This window comes from Leuresthes tenuis, unplaced genomic scaffold, assembly GCF_036924035.1.
Source record: "Leuresthes tenuis unplaced genomic scaffold, fLeuTen1.0.hap1 SCAF_1, whole genome shotgun sequence".
Classification (NCBI taxonomy): Eukaryota; Metazoa; Chordata; class Actinopteri; order Atheriniformes; family Atherinopsidae; genus Leuresthes; species Leuresthes tenuis.
The window spans coordinates 2,921,306-2,936,498 of NW_027325355.1; the positions used below are offsets into that span (position 1 = coordinate 2,921,306).

The 15,193-nt window shown below is 46.5% G+C and overlaps 1 non-coding gene and 31 pseudogenes across 1 annotated transcript; all 32 read left to right on the forward strand.

Annotated features, from left to right (window-relative positions):
• Positions 1–225: 225 nt before the first annotated feature.
• Positions 226–344, forward strand: LOC140275395 (5S ribosomal RNA; annotated as a pseudogene).
• A 269-nt stretch (positions 345–613) lies between these two features.
• On the forward strand, positions 614–732 carry LOC140282857 (5S ribosomal RNA; annotated as a pseudogene).
• A 269-nt stretch (positions 733–1,001) lies between these two features.
• On the forward strand, positions 1,002–1,120 carry LOC140288990 (5S ribosomal RNA; annotated as a pseudogene).
• Positions 1,121–1,389: 269 nt separating this feature from the next.
• Positions 1,390–1,508, forward strand: LOC140294007 (5S ribosomal RNA; annotated as a pseudogene).
• Positions 1,509–1,777: 269 nt separating this feature from the next.
• LOC140291828 (5S ribosomal RNA) lies at positions 1,778–1,896 on the forward strand (annotated as a pseudogene).
• Positions 1,897–2,165: 269 nt separating this feature from the next.
• On the forward strand, positions 2,166–2,284 carry LOC140292345 (5S ribosomal RNA; annotated as a pseudogene).
• A 272-nt stretch (positions 2,285–2,556) lies between these two features.
• LOC140289709 (5S ribosomal RNA) lies at positions 2,557–2,675 on the forward strand (annotated as a pseudogene).
• A 647-nt stretch (positions 2,676–3,322) lies between these two features.
• LOC140290475 (5S ribosomal RNA) lies at positions 3,323–3,441 on the forward strand (annotated as a pseudogene).
• A 269-nt stretch (positions 3,442–3,710) lies between these two features.
• On the forward strand, positions 3,711–3,829 carry LOC140266008 (5S ribosomal RNA; annotated as a pseudogene).
• Positions 3,830–4,476: 647 nt separating this feature from the next.
• On the forward strand, positions 4,477–4,595 carry LOC140291283 (5S ribosomal RNA; annotated as a pseudogene).
• Positions 4,596–4,864: 269 nt separating this feature from the next.
• On the forward strand, positions 4,865–4,983 carry LOC140274836 (5S ribosomal RNA; annotated as a pseudogene).
• A 269-nt stretch (positions 4,984–5,252) lies between these two features.
• LOC140266019 (5S ribosomal RNA) lies at positions 5,253–5,371 on the forward strand (annotated as a pseudogene).
• Positions 5,372–6,018: 647 nt separating this feature from the next.
• LOC140300622 (5S ribosomal RNA) lies at positions 6,019–6,137 on the forward strand (annotated as a pseudogene).
• A 269-nt stretch (positions 6,138–6,406) lies between these two features.
• Positions 6,407–6,525, forward strand: LOC140293747 (5S ribosomal RNA; annotated as a pseudogene).
• A 269-nt stretch (positions 6,526–6,794) lies between these two features.
• On the forward strand, positions 6,795–6,913 carry LOC140292286 (5S ribosomal RNA; annotated as a pseudogene).
• Positions 6,914–7,958: 1,045 nt separating this feature from the next.
• On the forward strand, positions 7,959–8,076 carry LOC140294420 (5S ribosomal RNA; annotated as a pseudogene).
• A 269-nt stretch (positions 8,077–8,345) lies between these two features.
• LOC140289856 (5S ribosomal RNA) lies at positions 8,346–8,464 on the forward strand (annotated as a pseudogene).
• A 269-nt stretch (positions 8,465–8,733) lies between these two features.
• LOC140296682 (5S ribosomal RNA) lies at positions 8,734–8,852 on the forward strand (annotated as a pseudogene).
• Positions 8,853–9,121: 269 nt separating this feature from the next.
• LOC140266030 (5S ribosomal RNA) lies at positions 9,122–9,240 on the forward strand (annotated as a pseudogene).
• Positions 9,241–9,512: 272 nt separating this feature from the next.
• Positions 9,513–9,631, forward strand: LOC140277541 (5S ribosomal RNA; annotated as a pseudogene).
• A 269-nt stretch (positions 9,632–9,900) lies between these two features.
• Positions 9,901–10,019, forward strand: LOC140292184 (5S ribosomal RNA; annotated as a pseudogene).
• Positions 10,020–10,291: 272 nt separating this feature from the next.
• On the forward strand, positions 10,292–10,410 carry LOC140266041 (5S ribosomal RNA; annotated as a pseudogene).
• A 272-nt stretch (positions 10,411–10,682) lies between these two features.
• On the forward strand, positions 10,683–10,801 carry LOC140289997 (5S ribosomal RNA; annotated as a pseudogene).
• A 269-nt stretch (positions 10,802–11,070) lies between these two features.
• On the forward strand, positions 11,071–11,189 carry LOC140292185 (5S ribosomal RNA; annotated as a pseudogene).
• A 269-nt stretch (positions 11,190–11,458) lies between these two features.
• On the forward strand, positions 11,459–11,577 carry LOC140299095 (5S ribosomal RNA). The gene has a single exon (XR_011914677.1). It is a non-coding gene; the product is annotated as a 5S ribosomal RNA (ribosomal RNA).
• A 269-nt stretch (positions 11,578–11,846) lies between these two features.
• LOC140295371 (5S ribosomal RNA) lies at positions 11,847–11,965 on the forward strand (annotated as a pseudogene).
• A 269-nt stretch (positions 11,966–12,234) lies between these two features.
• Positions 12,235–12,353, forward strand: LOC140300623 (5S ribosomal RNA; annotated as a pseudogene).
• A 269-nt stretch (positions 12,354–12,622) lies between these two features.
• Positions 12,623–12,741, forward strand: LOC140293334 (5S ribosomal RNA; annotated as a pseudogene).
• Positions 12,742–13,010: 269 nt separating this feature from the next.
• On the forward strand, positions 13,011–13,129 carry LOC140288506 (5S ribosomal RNA; annotated as a pseudogene).
• Positions 13,130–13,398: 269 nt separating this feature from the next.
• Positions 13,399–13,517, forward strand: LOC140300301 (5S ribosomal RNA; annotated as a pseudogene).
• Positions 13,518–14,562: 1,045 nt separating this feature from the next.
• On the forward strand, positions 14,563–14,680 carry LOC140296177 (5S ribosomal RNA; annotated as a pseudogene).
• A 269-nt stretch (positions 14,681–14,949) lies between these two features.
• On the forward strand, positions 14,950–15,068 carry LOC140291680 (5S ribosomal RNA; annotated as a pseudogene).
• Positions 15,069–15,193: the final 125 nt, after the last annotated feature.

The window sequence follows — 15,193 nt, forward strand, 5'->3', positions numbered from 1 at the left end:
TGATCACCCTGTGACACATGAGGAAGTTGGTGATCTTCAGCTGCTGCTGCTTTGTTGGCAGACACCAAGTGATCTGAGAGTCTCAGTTTCAGCTGCAGAGAATAATCACATCAGGGAAGAAGATGTGCCCATAACAAGTCAGCCTTTCTCTGCAATTATCTGGTTACATAGAGGAAGTGTATGATTCCAGTACCTATATAATGCACATTTGTCACAGAAATTGTTCCTTACGGCCACACCACCCTGAATATGCCCGACCTCGTCTGATCTCGGAAGCCAAGGAGGGTTGGGCCTGGTTAGTACTTTAATGGGAGACTGCTTGGGAATACCAGGTGCTGTAAGCGTTTTCTCTTCTCTCAACAACCTGCATGTCTTTTGTTGCAACGTCTGATCTCCCTGTGACACATGAGGAAGTTGGTCATCTTCAGCTGCTGCTGCTTTGTTGGCAGACACGAAGTGATCTGAGAGTCTCAGTTTCAGCTGAAGAGAATAATCACGTCAGGGAAGAAGATGTGCCCACTACACATCAGCCTTTCTCAGCAATTATCTGGTTACATAGAGGAACCGTATGATTCCTGTACTTATATAATGCACATTTGTCACAGACATTGTTGCTTACGGCCACACCACCCTCAATATGCCTGACCTCGTCTGATCTCGGAAGCCAAGAAGAGTTGGGCCTGGTTAGTACTTTGGTGGGAGACCGCTTGAAAATACCAGGTGCTGTAAGCTTTTTCTCTTCTCTCTACCACCTGCATGTCTTTTTTTGCAACGTCTGATCACCCTGTGACACATGAGGAAGTTGGTCATCTTCAGCTGCTGCTGCTTTGTTGGCAGACACAGAGTGATCTGAGAGTCTCAGTTTCAGTTGCAGAGAATAATCACATCAGGGAAGAATATGTGCCCACTACAAGTCAGCCTTTCTCGGCAATTATCTGGTTTCATAGAGGAAGTGTATGATTCCAGTACCTATATAATGCACATGTGTCACAGAAATTGTTCCTTACGGCCAAACCACCCTGAATATGTCCAACCTCGTCTGATCTCGGAAGCCAAGGAGGGTTGGGCCTGGTTAGTACTTTGATGGGAGACCGCTTGGGAATACCAGGTGCTGTAAGCTTTTTCTCTTCTCTCTACCACCTGCATGTCTTTTGTTGCAACGTCTGATCACCCTGTGACACATGAGGAAGTTGGTCATCTTCAGCTTCTGCTGCTTTGTTGGCAGACACGAAGTGATCTGAGAGTCTCAGTTTCAGTTGCAGAGAATGATCACATCAGAGAAGATGATTTACCCGCTACACATCAGCCTTTCTCGGATATTATCTGGTTGCATAGAAGAACCGTATGATTCCAGTACCTGTATAATGCACATTTGTCAGAGACATTGTTGCTTACGGCCACACAACCCTGAACATGCCCGACCTCGTCTGATCTCGGAAGCCAAGCACAGTTGGGCCTGGTTTGTACTTGGATGGAAGACCTCTTGGGAATACGAGGTGCTGTAAGCTTTTTCTCTTCTCTCTACCACCTGCATGTCTTTTGTTGCAACGTCTGATCACCCTGTGACACATGAGGAAGTTGGTCATCTTCAGCTTCTGCTGCTTTGTTGGCAGACACAAAGTGATCTGAGAGTCTCAGTTTCAGCTCGAGAGAATAATCACGTCAGGGAAGAAGATGTGCCCACTACTTATCAGCTTTTCTCGGCAATTATCTGGTTACATAGAGGAACTGTATGATTCCAGTACCTTTATAATGCACATTTGTCACAGTTATGGTTGCTTACCGCCACACCACCCTGAATATGCCCGACCACGTCTGATCTCGGAAGCCAAGCAGGTTTGGGCCTGGTTTGTACTTGGATGGTAGACTCTCTGGGAATGCCAGGTGCTGTAAGCTTTTTCTCTTCTCTCTACCACCTGCATGTCTTTTGTTGCAACGTCTGATCACCCTGTGACACATGAGGAAGTTGGTCATCTTCAGCTACTGCTGCTTTGTTGGCAGACACAAAGTGATCTGAGAGTCTCAGTTTCAGCTGCAGAGAATAATCACGTCAGGGAAGAAGATGTGCCCACTACACATCAGCCTTTCTCGGAAATGATCTGGTTGCATAGAGGAACCGTATGATTCCAGTACCTATATAATGCACATTTGTCAGAGACATTGTTGCTTACGGCCACACCACCCTGAACATGCTCGACCTCGTCTGATCTCGGAAGCCAAGGAGGTTTGGGCCTGGTTAGTACTTGGATAGGAGACCTCTTGGGAATACCAGGTGTGGTAAGCTTTTTCTCTTCTCTCTACCACCTGCATGTCTTTTGTTGCAACGTCTGATCACCCTGTGACACATGAGGAAGTTGGTCATCTTCAGCAGCTGCTGCTGCTTTGTTGGCAGACACGAAGTGATCTGAGAGTCTCAGTTTAAGTTGCAGAGAATGATCACATCAGGGAAGAAGATATGCCCATAACAAGTGAGCCTTTCTCGGAAATTATCTGGTTACATAGAGGAAGTGTATGATTCCAGTACTTATATAATGCACATTTGTCACAGTTATTGTTGCTTACGGCCACACCACCCTGAATATACCCGACCTCGTCTGATCTCGGAAGCCAAGCACGTTTGAGCCTGGTTAGTACTTGGATGGTAGACTGCTTGGGAATACCAGGTGCTGTAAGCGTTTTCTCTTCTCTCTACAACCTGCATGTCTTTTGTTGCAACGTCTGATCACCCTGTGACACATGAGGAAGTTGGTGATCTTCAGCTGCTGCTGCTTTGTTGGCAGACACGAAGTGATCTGAGAGTCTCAGTTTCAGCTGCAGAGAATAATCACATCAGGGAAGAAGATGTGCCCATAACAAGTCAGCCTTTCTCTGCAATTATCTGGTTACATAGAGGAACCGTATGATTCCTGTACTTATATAATGCACATTTGTCAGACACATTGTTGCTTACGGCCACACCACCCTGAACATGCCTGATCTCGTAAGCCAAGCAGGGTTGAGCCTCCTTAGTACTTGGATGGGAGACTGCTTGGGAATACCAGGTGCTGTAAGCTTTTTCTCTTCTCTCTACCACCTGCATGTCTTTTGTTGCAACGTCTGATCACCCTGTGACACATGAGGAAGTTGGTCATCTTCAGCTGCTGCTGCTTTGTTGGCTGACACGAAGTGATCTGAGAGTCTCAGTTTAAGTTGCAGAGAATGATCACATCAGAGAAGATGATTTGCCCGCTACACATCAGCCTTTCTCGGCAATTATCTGGTTGCATAGAGGAACCGTATGATTCCAGTACCTATATAATGCACATTTGTCAGAGACATTGTTGCTTACGGCCACACCACCCTGAATAAGCCCGACCTCGTCTGATCTCGGACGCCAAGCAGGGTTGTACCTGGTTAGTACTTGGATGGGAGACAGCTTGGGAATACCAGGTGCTGTAAGCTTTTTCTCTTCTCTCTACCACCTGCATGTCTTTTGTTGCAACGTCTGATCACCCTGTGACACGTGAAGAAGTTAGTCATCTTCAGCTGCTGCTGCTTTGTTGATAGACACGAGGTGATCTGAGAGTCTCAGTTTCAGCTGCAGAGAATAATCACATCAAGGAGGAAGATGAACCCACTACAAGTCAGCCTTTTTCGGCAATTATCTGGTTATACAGAGGAAGTGTATGATTCCAGTACCTATATAATGCACAATTGTCACCGATATTTTTGCTTACGGCCACACCACCCTGAATAAGCCCGACCTCGTCTGATCTCGGAAGCCAAGCACGGTTGGGCCTGGTTAGTACTTGAATGGGAGACCGCTTGGGAATACCAGGTACCTTAAGCTTTTTCTCTTCTCTCTACCACCTGCATGTCTTTTGTTGCAACGTCTGATCACCCTGTGACACATGAGGAAGATGGTCATCTTCAGCTTCTGCTGCTTTGTTGGCAGACACGAAGTGATCTGAGAGTCTCATGTTCAGCTGGAGAAAATTATCACGTCAGGGAAGAAGATGTGCCCACTACAGATCAGCCTTTCTCAGCAATTATCTGGTTACATAGAGGAACCGTATGATTCCTGTACTTATATAATGCACATTTGTCAGACACATTGTTGCTTACGGCCACACCACCCTGAACATGCCTGATCTCGTAAGCCAAGCAGGGTTGAGCCTCCTTAGTACTTGGATGGGAGACCGCTTGGGAATACCAGGTGCTGTAAGCTTTTTCTCTTCTCTCTACCACCTGCATGTCTTTTGTTGCAACGTCTGATCACCCTGTGACACATGAGGAAGTTGGTCATCTTCAGCTGCTGCTGCTTTGTTGGCTGACACGAAGTGATCTGAGAGTCTCAGTTTAAGTTGCAGAGAATGATCACATCAGAGAAGATGATTTGCCCGCTACACATCAGCCTTTCTCGGCAATTATCTGGTTGCATAGAGGAACCGTATGATTCCAGTACCTATATAATGCACATTTGTCAGAGACATTGTTGCTTACGGCCACACCACCCTGAATAAGCCCGACCTCATCTGATCTCGGACGCCAAGCAGGGTTGTACCTGGTTAGTACTTGGATGGGACACAGCTTGGGAATACCAGGCGCTGTAAGCTTTTTCTCTTCTCTCTACCACCTGCATGTCTTTTGTTGCAACGTCTGATCACCCTGTGACACGTGAAGAAGTTAGTCATCTTCAGCTGCTGCTGCTTTGTTGATAGACACGAGGTGATCTGAGAGTCTCAGTTTCAGCTGCAGAGAATAATCACATCAAGGAGGAAGATGAACCCACTACAAGTCAGCCTTTTTCGGCAATTATCTGGTTATACAGAGGAAGTGTATGATTCCAGTACCTATATAATGCACATTTTTCACCAATATTATTGCTTATGGCCACACCACCCTGAATAAGCCCAACCTCGTCTGATCTCGGAAGCCAAGCAGGGTTGGGCCTGGTTAGTACTTGAATGGGAGACTGCTTGGGAATACCAGGTGCCTTAAGCTTTTTCTCTTCTCTCTACCACCTGCATGTCTTTTGTTGCAACGTCTGATCACCCTGTGACACATGAGGAAGTTGGTCATCTTCATTTTCTGCTGCTTTGTTGGCAGACACGAAGTGATCTGAGAGTCTCAGTTTCAGCTGAAGAGAATAATCACATCAAGGAGGAAGATGAACCCACTACAAGTCAGCCTTTTTCGGCAATTATCTGGTTACACAGAGGAAGTGTATGATTCCAGTACCTATATAATGCACAATTGTCACCGATATTTTTGCTTACGGCCACACCACCCTGAATAAGCCCGACCTCGTCTGATCTCGGAAGCCAAGCACGGTTGGGCCTGGTTAGTACTTGAATGGGAGACCGCTTGGGAATACCAGGTACCTTAAGCTTTTTCTCTTCTCTCTACCACCTGCATGTCTTTTGTTGCAACGTCTGATCACCCTGTGACACATGAGGAAGTTGGTCATCTTCAGCTTCTGCTGCTTTGTTGGCAGACACGAAGTGATCTGAGAGTCTCATGTTCAGCTGGAGAAAATTATCACGTCAGGGAAGAAGATGTGCCCACTACAGATCAGCCTTTCTCAGCAATTATCTGGTTACATAGAGGAACCGTATGATTCCTGTACTTATATAATGCACATTTGTCAGACACATTGTTGCTTACGGCCACACCACCCTGAACATGCCTGATCTCGTAAGCCAAGCAGGGTTGAGCCTCCTTAGTACTTGGATGGGAGACTGCTTGGGAATACCAGGTGCTGTAAGCTTTTTCTCTTCTCTCTACCACCTGCATGTCTTTTGTTGCAACGTCTGATCACCCTGTGACACATGAGGAAGTTGGTCATCTTCAGCTGCTGCTGCTTTGTTGGCTGACACGAAGTGATCTGAGAGTCTCAGTTTAAGTTGCAGAGAATGATCACATCAGAAAAGATGATTTGCCCGCTACACATCAGCCTTTCTCGGCAATTATCTGGTTGCATAGAGGAACCGTATGATTCCTGTACCTATATAATGCACATTTGTCAGAGACATTGTTGCTTACGGCCACACCACCCTGAACATGCCCGACCTCGTCTGATCTCGGAAGCCAAGGAGGGTTGGGCCTGGTTAGTACTTAAATGGGAGACCGCTTGGGAATACCAGGAGCTGTAAGCTTTGTGTCTTCTCTCGACCACCTGCATGTCTTTTGTTGCAACGTCTGATCACCCTGTGACACATGACGAAGTTGGTCATCTTCAGCTGCTGCTGCTTTGTTGGCAGACACGAAGTGATCTGAGAGTCTCAGTTTCAGCTGCAGAGAATAATCACATCAGGGAAGAAGATGTGCCCATAACAAGTCAGCCTTTCTCTGCAATTATCTGGTTACATAGAGGAATTGTATGATTCCAGTACCTATATAATGCACATTTGTCACAGAAATTGTTCCTTACGGCCACACCACCCTGAATAAGCCCGACCTCGTCTGATCTCGGAAGCCAAGGAGGGTTGGGCCTGGTTAGTACTTTAATGGGAGACTGCTTGGGAATACCAGGTTCTGTAAGCGTTTTCTCTTCTCTCTACAACCTGCATGTCTTTTGTTGCAACGTCTGATCACCCTGTGACACATGAGGAAGTTGGTCATCTTCAGCTGCTGCTGCTTTGTTGGCAGACACGAAGTGATCTGAGAGTCTCAGTTTCAGCTGCAGAGAATAATCACATCAGGGAAGAAGATGTTTCCATAACAAGTCAGCCTTTCTCTGCAATTATCTGGTTACATAGAGGAAGTGTATGATTCCAGTACCTATATAATGCACATTTGTCACAGAAATTGTTCCTTACGGCCACACCACCCTGAATAAGCCCGACCTCGTCTGATCTTGGAAGCCAAGGAGGGTTGGGCCTGGTTAGTACTTTAATGGGAGACTGCTTGGGAATACCAGGTGCTGTAAGCGTTTTCTCTTCTCTCTACAACCTGCATGTCTTTTGTTGCAACGTCTGATCACCCTGTGACACATGAGGAAGTTGGTCATCTTCAGCAGCTGCTGCTTTGTTGGCAGACACGAAGTGATCTGAGAGTCTCAGTTTCAGCTGAAGAGAATGATCACATCAGAGAAGATGATATGCCCACTACACATCAGCCTTTCTCGGCAATTATCTGGTTTCATAGAGCAAGTGTATGATTCCAGTACCTATATAATTCACATTTGTAACAGATATTGTCGCTTACCGCCACACCACCCTGAATAAGCCCCACCTTGTCTTATCTCGGAAGCCAAGCAGGGTTGGGTCTGGTTTGTACTTCAATGGGAGACTGCTTGGGAATACCAGGTGCTGTAAGCTGTTTCTCTTCTCTCTACCACCTGCATGTGTTTTGTTGCAACGTCTGATCACCCTGTGACACATGAGGAAGTTGGTCATCTTCAGCTGCTGCTGCTTTGTTGGCAGACACGAAGTGATCTAAGAGTCTCAGTTTCAGCTGAAGAGAATGATCACATCAGAGAAGATGATATGCCCACTACACATCAGCCTTTCTCGGCAATTATCTGGTTTCATAGAGGAAGTGTATGATTCCAGTACCTATATAATTCACATTTGTAACAAATATATTTGCTTACCGCCACACCACCCTGAATAAGCCCCACCTTGTCTTATCTCGGAAGCCAAGTAGGGTTGGGCCTGGTTAGTACTTAGATGGGAGACTGCTTGGGATTACCAGGTGCTGTAAGCTTTTTGTCTTCTCTCGACCACCTGCATGTCTTTTGTTGCAACGTCTGATCACCCTGTGACACATGAGGAAGTTGGTCATCTTCAGCTCCTGCTGCTTTGTTGGCAGACATGAGGTAATCTGAGAGTCTCAGTTTCAGCTGGAGAGAATAATCACATCAGAGAAGAAGATGTGCCCACTACAAGTCAGCTTTTCTCTGCAATTATTTGGTTGCATAGAGGAACCGTATGATTCCAGTACCTATATAATGCACATTTGTCACAGACATTGTCGCTTACGGCCAAACCACCCTGAATAAGCCCGACCTCGTCTGATCTCGGAAGCCAAGCAGGTTTAGGCCTGCTTAGTACTTGATGGGAGACTGCTTGGGAATACCAGGTGCTGTAAGCTTTTTCTCTTCTCTCTACCACCTACATGTCTTTTGTTGCAACGTCTGATCACCCTGTGACACGTGAAGAAGCTGGTCATCTTCAGCTGCTGCTGCTTTGTTGATAGACACGAGGTGATCTGAGAGTCTCAGTTTCAGCTCCAGAGAATAATCACATCAAGGAGGAAGATGAACCCACTATAAGTCAGCCTTTCTCGGCAATTATCTGGTTATACAGAGGAAGTGTATGATTCCAGTACCTATATAATGCACATTTGTCACCGATATTGTTGCTTACGGCCACACCACCCTGAATAAGCCCGACCTCGTCTGATCTCGGAAGCCAAGCAGGGTTGGGCCTCCTTAGTACTTGGATGGGAGACAGCTTGGGAATACCAGGTGCTGTAAGCTTTATCTCTTCTCTCTACCACCTGCATGTCTTTTGTTGCAACGTCTGATCACCCTGTGACACGTGAAGAAGTTGGTCATCTTCAGCTGCTGCTGCTTTGTTGGCTGACACGAAGTGATCTGAGAGTCTCAGTTTCAGTTGCAGATAATGATCACATCAGAGAAGATGATTTGCCCGCTACACATCAGCCTTTCTCGGCAATTATCTGGTTGCATAGAGGAACCGTATGATTCCATTACCTATATAATGCACATTTGTCAGAGACATTGTTGCTTACGGCCACACCACCCTGAATAAGCCCGACCTCGTCTGATCTCGGACGCCAAGCAGGGTTGTACCTGGTTAGTACTTGGATGGGAGACAGCTTGGGAATACCAGTTGCTGTACGCTTTTTCTCTTCTCTCTACCACCTGCATGTCTTTTGTTGCAACGTCTGATCACCCTGTGACACGTGAAGAAGTTAGTCATCTTCAGCTGCTGCTGCTTTGTTGATAGACACGAGGTGATCTGAGAGTCTCAGTTTCAGCTCCAGAGAATAATCACATCAAGGAGGAAGATGAACCCACTACAAGTCAGCCTTTTTCGGCAATTATCTGGTTATACAGAGGAAGTGTATGATTCCAGTACCTATATAATGCACATTTGTCACCGATATTGTTGCTTACGGCCACACCACCCTGAATAAGCCCGACCTCGTCTGATCTCGGAAGCCAAGCACGGTTGGGCCTGGTTAGTACTTGAATGGGAGACCGCTTGGGAATACCAGGTACCTTAAGCTTTTTCTCTTCTCTCTACCACCTGCATGTCTTTTGTTGCAACGTCTGATCACCCTGTGACACATGAGGAAGTTGGTCATCTTCAGCTTCTGCTGCTTTGTTGGCAGACACGAAGTGATCTGAGAGTCTCATGTTCAGCTGGAGAAAATTATCACGTCAGGGAAGAAGATGATTTGCCCGCTACACATCAGCCTTTCTCGGCAATTATCTGGTTGCATAGAGGAACCGTATGATTCCAGTACCTATATAATGCACATTTGTCAGAGATATTGTTGCTTACGGCCACACCACCCTGAATAAGCCCGACCTCGTCTGATCTCGGAAGCCAAGCAGGGTTGTACCTGGTTAGTACTTGGATAGGAGACAGCTTGGGAATACCAGGTGCTGTAAGCTTTTTCTCTTCTCTCTACCACCTGCATGTCTTTTGTTGCAACGTCTGATCACCCTGTGACACGTGAAGAAGTTGGTCATCTTCAGCTGCTGCTGCTTTGTTGATAGACACGAGGTGATCTGAGAGTCTCAGTTTCAGTTGCAGAGAATGATCACATCAGAGAAGATGATTTGTCCGCTACACATCAGCCTTTCTCGGCAATTATCTGGTTGCATAGAGGAACCGTATGATTCCAGTACCTATATAATGCACATTTGTCAGAGACATTGTTGCTTACGGCCACACCACCCTGAATAAGCCCGACCTCGTCTGATCTCGGACGCCAAGCAGGGTTGTACCTGGTTAGTACTTGGATAGGAGTCAGCTTGGGAATACCAGGTGCTGTAAGCTTTTTCTCTTCTCTCTACCACCTGCATGTCTTTTGTTGCAACGTCTGATCACCCTGTGACACATGAGGAAGTTGGTCATCTTCAGCTGCTGCTGCTGCTTTGTTGGCAGACATGAAGTGATCTGAGAGTCTCAGTTTCAGCTCCAGAGAATAATCACATCAAGGAGGAAGATGAACCCACTACAAGTCAGCCTTTTTCGGCAATTATCTGGTTATACAGAGGAAGTGTATGATTCCAGTACCTATATAATGCACATTTGTCACCGATATTGTTGCTTACGGCCACACCACCCTGAATAAGCCCGACCTCGTCTGATCTCGGAAGCCAAGCACGGTTGGGCCTGGTTAGTACTTGAATGGGAGACCGCTTGGGAATACCAGGTACCTTAAGCTTTTTCTCTTCTCTCTACCACCTGCATGTCTTTTGTTGCAACGTCTGATCACCCTGTGACACATGAGGAAGTTGGTCATCTTCAGCTTCTGCTGCTTTGTTGGCAGACACGAAGTGATCTGAGAGTCTCATGTTCAGCTGGAGAAAATTATCACGTCAGGGAAGAAGATGATTTGCCCGCTACACATCAGCCTTTCTCGGCAATTATCTGGTTGCATAGAGGAACCGTATGATTCCAGTACCTATATAATGCACATTTGTCAGAGACATTGTTGCTTACGGCCACACCACCCTGAATAAGCCCGACCTCGTCTGATCTCGGACGCCAAGCAGGGTTGTACCTGGTTAGTACTTGGATAGGAGACAGCTTGGGAATACCAGGTGCTGTAAGCTTTTTCTCTTCTCTCTACCACCTGCATGTCTTTTGTTGCAACGTCTGATCACCCTGTGACACGTGAAGAAGTTGGTCATCTTCAGCTGCTGCTGCTTTGTTGATAGACACGAGGTGATCTGAGAGTCTCAGTTTCAGTTGCAGAGAATGATCACATCAGAGAAGATGATTTGTCCGCTACACATCAGCCTTTCTCGGCAATTATCTGGTTGCATAGAGGAACCGTATGATTCCAGTACCTATATAATGCACATTTGTCAGAGACATTGTTGCTTACGGCCACACCACCCTGAATAAGCCCGACCTCGTCTGATCTCGGACGCCAAGCAGGGTTGTACCTGGTTAGTACTTGGATAGGAGTCAGCTTGGGAATACCAGGTGCTGTAAGCTTTTTCTCTTCTCTCTACCACCTGCATGTCTTTTGTTGCAACGTCTGATCACCCTGTGACACGTGAAGAAGTTGGTCATCTTCAGCTGCTGCTGCTTTGTTGATAGACACGAGGTGATCTGAGAGTCTCAGTTTCAGCTCCAGAGAATAATCACATCAAGGAGGAAGATGAATCCACTACAAGTCAGCCTTTTTCGGCAATTATCTGGTTATACAGAGGAAGTGTATGATTCCAGTACCTATATAATGCACATTTGTCACCGATATTGTTGCTTACGGCCACACCACCCTGAATAAGCCCAACCTCGTCTGATCTCGGAAGCCAAGCAGGGTTGGGCCTGGTTAGTACTTGAATGGGAGACCGCTTGGGAATACCAGGTGCTGTAAGCTTTTTCTCTTCTCTCTACCACCTGCATGTCTTTTGTTGCAACGTCTGATCACCCTGTGACACATGAGGAAGTTGGCCATCTTCAGCTGCTGCTGCTTTGTTGGAAGACACGAAGTGATCTGAGAGTCTCAGTTTCAGCTAAAGAGAATAATCACTTCAGGGAAGAAGATGTGCCCACTACAGATCAGCCTTTCTCAGCAATTATCTGGTTACATAGAGGAACCGTATGATTCCTGTACTTATATAATGCACATTTGTCAGACACATTGTTGCTTACGGCCACACCACCCTGAACATGCCCGACCTCGTCTGATCTCGGAAGCCAAGCAGGGTTGAACCTCCTTAGTACTTGGATGGGAGACTGCTCTGGAATACCAGGTGCTGTAAGCTTCTTCTCTTCTCTCTACCACCTGCATGTCTTTTGTTGCAACGTCTGATCACCCTGTGACACATGAGGAAGTTGGTCATCTTCAGCTGCTGCTGCTTTGTTGGCTGACACGAAGTGATCTGAGAGTCTCAGTTTAAGTTGCAGAGAATGATCACATCAGAGAAGATGATTTGCCCGCTACACATCAGCCTTTCTCGGCAATTATCTGGTTGCATAGAGGAACCGTATGATTCCAGTACCTATATAATGCACATTTGTCAGAGACATTGTTGCTTACGGCCACACCACCCTGAACATGCCCGACCTCGTCTGATCTCGGAAGCCAAGGAGGGTTGGGCCTGGTTAGTACTTAAATGGGAGACCGCTTGGGAATACCAGGAGCTGTAAGCTTTTTGTCTTCTCTCGACCACCTGCATGTCTTTTGTTGCAACGTCTGATCACCCTGTGACACATGACGAAGTTGGTCATCTTCAGCTGCTGCTGCTTTGTTGGCAGACACGAAGTGATCTGAGAGTCTCAGTTTCAGCTGCAGAGAATAATCACATCAGGGAAGAAGATGTGCCCATAACAGATCAGCCTTTCTCTGCAATTATCTGGTTACATAGAGGAATTGTATGATTCCAGTACCTATATAATGCACATTTGTCACAGAAATTGTTCCTTACGGCCACTCCACCCTGAATAAGCCCGACCTCGTCTGATCTCGGAAGCCAAGTAGGGTTGGGCCTGGTTAGTACTTTAATGGGAGACTGCTTGGGAATACCAGGTTCTGTAAGAGTTTTCTCTTCTCTCTACAACCTGCATGTCTTTTGTTGCAACGTCTGATCACCCTGTGACACATGAGGAAGTTGGTCATCTTCAGCTGCTGCTGCTTTGTTGGCAGACACGAAGTGATCTGAGAGTCTCAGTTTCAGCTGCAGAGAATAATCACATCAGGGAAGAAGATGTTTCCATAACAAGTCAGCCTTTCTCTGCAATTATCTGGTTACATAGAGGAAGTGTATGATTCCAGTACCTATATAATGCACATTTGTCACAGAAATTGTTCCTTACGGCCACACCACCCTGAATAAGCCCGACCTCGTCTGATCTCGGAAGCCAAGGAGGGTTGGGCCTGGTTAGTACTTTAATGGGAGACTGCTTGGGAATACCAGGTGCTGTAAGCGTTTTCTCTTCTCTCTACAACCTGCATGTCTTTTGTTGCAACGTCTGATCACCCTGTGACACATGAGGAAGTTGGTCATCTTCAGCAGCTGCTGCTTTGTTGGCAGACACGAAGTGATCTGAGAGTCTCAGTTTCAGCTGAAGAGAATGATCACATCAGAGAAGATGATACACCCGCTACACATCAGCCTTTCTCGGCAATTATCTGGTTGCATAGAGGAACCGTATGATTCCAGTGCCTATATAATGCACATTTGTCAGATACATTGCTGCTTACGGCCACACCACCCTGAACATGCCTGACCTCGTCTGATCTCAGAAGCCAAGCAGGGTTGGTCCTGGTTAGTACTTGAATGGGAGACTGCTTGGGAATACCAGGTGCTGTAAGCGTTTTCTCTTCTCTCTACAACCTGCATGTCTTTTGTTGCAACGTCTGATCACCCTGTGACACATGAGGAAGTTGGTCATCTTCAGCAGCTGCTGCTTTGTTGGCAGACACGAAGTGATCTGAGAGTCTCAGTTTCAGCTGAAGAGAATGATCACATCAGAGAAGATGATATGCCCACTACACATCAGCCTTTCTCGGCAATTATCTGGTTTCATAGAGCAAGTGTATGATTCCAGTACCTATATAATTCACATTTGTAACAGATATTGTCGCTTACCGCCACACCACCCTGAATAAGCCCCACCTTGTCTTATCTCGGAAGCCAAGCAGGGTTGGGTCTGGTTTGTACTTCAATGGGAGACTGCTTGGGAATACCAGGTGCTGTAAGCTGTTTCTCTTCTCTCTACCACCTGCATGTGTTTTGTTGCAACGTCTGATCACCCTGTGACACATGAGGAAGTTGGTCATCTTCAGCTGCTGCTGCTTTGTTGGCAGACACGAAGTGATCTAAGAGTCTCAGTTTCAGCTGAAGAGAATGATCACATCAGAGAAGATGATATCCCCACTACACATCAGCCTTTCTCGGCAATTATCTGGTTTCATAGAGGAAGTGTATGATTCCAGTACCTATATAATTCACATTTGTAACAAATATATTTGCTTACCGCCACACCACCCTGAATAAGCCCCACCTTGTCTTATCTCGGAAGCCAAGTAGGGTTGGGCCTGGTTAGTACTTAGATGGGAGTCTGCTTGGGATTACCAGGTGCTGTAAGCTTTTTGTCTTCTCTCGACCACCTGCATGTCTTTTGTTGCAACGTCTGATCACCCTGTGACACATGAGGAAGTTGGTCATCTTCAGCTCCTGCTGCTTTGTTGGCAGACATGAGGTAATCTGAGAGTCTCAGTTTCAGCTGGAGAGAATAATCACATCAGAGAAGAAGATGTGCCCACTACAAGTCAGCTTTTCTCTGCAATTATTTGGTTGCGTAGAGGAACCGTATGATTCCAGTACCTATATAATGCACATTTGTCACAGACATTGTCGCTTACGGCCACACCACCCTGAATAAGCCCGACCTCGTCTGATCTCGGAAGCCAAGCAGGTTTAGGCCTGCTTAGTATTTGATGGGAGACTGCTTGGGAATACCAGGTGCTGTAAGCTTTTTCTCTTCTCTCTACCACCTGCATGTCTTTTGTTGCAACGTCTGATCACCCTGTGACACGTGAAGAAGCTGGTCATCTTCAGCTGCTGCTGCTTTGTTGATAGACACGAGGTGATCTGAGAGTCTCAGTTTCAGCTCCAGAGAATAATCACATCAAGGAGGAAGATGAACCCACTATAAGTCAGCCTTTTTCGGCAATTATCTGGTTATACAGAGGAAGTGTATGATTCCAGTACCTATATAATGCACATTTGTCACCGATATTGTTGCTTACGGCCACACCACCCTGAATAAGCCCAACCTCGTCTGATCTCGGAAGCCAAGCAGGGTTGGGCCTCCTTAGTACTTGGATGGGAGACTGCTTGGGAATACCAGGTGCTGTAAGCTTCTTCTCTTCTCTCTACCACCTGCATGTCTTTTGTTGCAACTTCTGATCACCCTGTGACACATGAGGAAGTTGGTCATCTTCAGCTGCTGCTGCTTTGTTGGCTGACACGAAGTGATCTGAGAGT